The sequence below is a fragment of the Bison bison genome, unplaced genomic scaffold (genome assembly GCF_000754665.1).
Source record: "Bison bison bison isolate TAMUID 2011002044 unplaced genomic scaffold, Bison_UMD1.0 scf7180017864376, whole genome shotgun sequence".
NCBI classification, from domain to species: Eukaryota; Metazoa; Chordata; class Mammalia; order Artiodactyla; family Bovidae; genus Bison; species Bison bison.
In genome coordinates, this window is record NW_011494948.1 from 39,239 (window position 1) to 41,167 (window position 1,929).

Sequence of the window (1,929 nt, forward strand, 5' to 3'; positions counted from 1 at the left end):
TGCTGTGGCCAAAACTTCCAAAACTATGTTGAATAGTAGTGGTGAAAGTGGGCACCCTTGTCTTGTTCCTGACTTCAGGGGAAATGCTTTCAATTTTTCACCATTGAGGATAATGTTTGCTGTGGGTTTGTCATATATAGCTTTTATTATGTTGAGGTATGTTCCTTCTATTCCTGCTTTCTGGAGAGTTTTTATCATAAATGGATGTTCAATTTTGTCAAAGGCTTTCTCTGCATCTATTGAGGTAATCATATGGCTTTTATTTTTCAATTTGTTAATGTGGTGTATTACATTGATTTGTGGGTATTGAAGAATTGATTGATTTGTGGGATAAAGCCCACTTGGTCAGGATGTATTATCTTTTTAATGTTTTGTTGGATTCTGATTGCTAGAATCTTGTTAAGGATTTTTGCATCTATGTTCATCAGTGATATTGGCCTGTAGTTTTCTTTTTTTGTGGTGTCTTTGTCACGTTTTGGTATTAGGGTGATGGTGGCCTCATAGAATGAGTTTGAAAGTTTACCTTCCTCTGCAATTTTCTGGAAGAGTTTGAGTAGGATAGGTGTTAGCTCTTCTCTAAATTTTTGGTAGAATTCAGCTGTGAGGCCATCTGGACCTGGGCTTTTGTTTGCTGGAATATTTCTGATTACAGTTTCAATTTTCATGCCTGTGATGGGTCTGTTAAGATTTTTTGTTTCTTCCTGGTTCAGTTTTGGAAAGTTGTACTTTTCTAAGAATTTGTCCATTTCTTCCACGTTGTCCATTTTATTGGCATATAATTGCTGATAGTAGTCTCTTATGATCCTTTGTATTTCTGTGTTGTCTGTTGTGATCTCTCCATTTCCAGTTCTAATTTTATTGATTTGATTTTTTCCTTTTGTTTCTTGATGAGTCTGGCTAATGGTTTGTCACTTTTATTTATCCTCTCAAAGAACCAGCTTTTGGCTTTGTTGATTTTTGCTATGGTCTCTTTTGTTTCTTTTGCATTTATTTCTGCCCTAATTTTTAAGATTTCTTTCCTTCTACTAACCCTGGGTTCTTCATTTCTTCCTTTTCTAGTTGCTTTAGGTGTAGAGTTAGGTTATTTATTTGACTTTTTTCTTGTTTCTTGAGGTATGCCTGTATTGCTATGAACCTTCCCCTTAGCACTGGTTTTACAGTGTCCCACAGGTTTGGGGTTGTTGTATTTTCATTTTCATTCGTTTCCATGCATATTTTGATTTTTTTTTTATTTCTTCTGTGATTTGTTGGTTATTCAGCAGCGTGTTGTTCAGCCTCCATATGTTGGAATTTTTAATAGTTTTTCTCCTATAATTGAGATCTAATCTTACTGCATCATGGTCAGAAAAGATGCTTGGAATGATTTCAGTTTTTTTGAATTTACCAAGGCTAGATTTATGGCCCAGGATGTGATCTATCCTGGAGAAGGTTCCGTGTGTGCTTGAGAAAAAGGTTGCCATTGACTTTATTGTTTTGGGTTCGAGTTTATACACCCTTTTTTGTGTTTCCTGTCTAGAGAAGATCCTTTAGCATTTGCTGGAGAGCTGGTTTGGTGGTGCTGAATTCTCTCAGCTTTTGCTTGCTTGTTTGTAAAGCTTTTGATTTCTCCTTCATATTTGAATGAGATCCTTGCTGGGTACAATAATCTGGGCTGTAGGTTATTTTTCTTTCATCACTTTAAGTATGTCCTGCCATTCCCTCCTGGCCTGAAGAGTTTCTATTGAAAGATCAGCTGTTATCCTTATGGGAATTCCCTTGTGTATTATTTGTTGTTTTTCCCTTGCTGCTTTTAATATTTGTTCTTTGTGTTTGATCTTTGTTAATTTGATTAATATGTGTCTTGGGGTGTTTTGCCTTGGGTTTATCCTGTTTGGGACTCTCTGGGTTTCTTGGACTTGGGTGATTATTTCCTTCCCCATTTTAGGGACT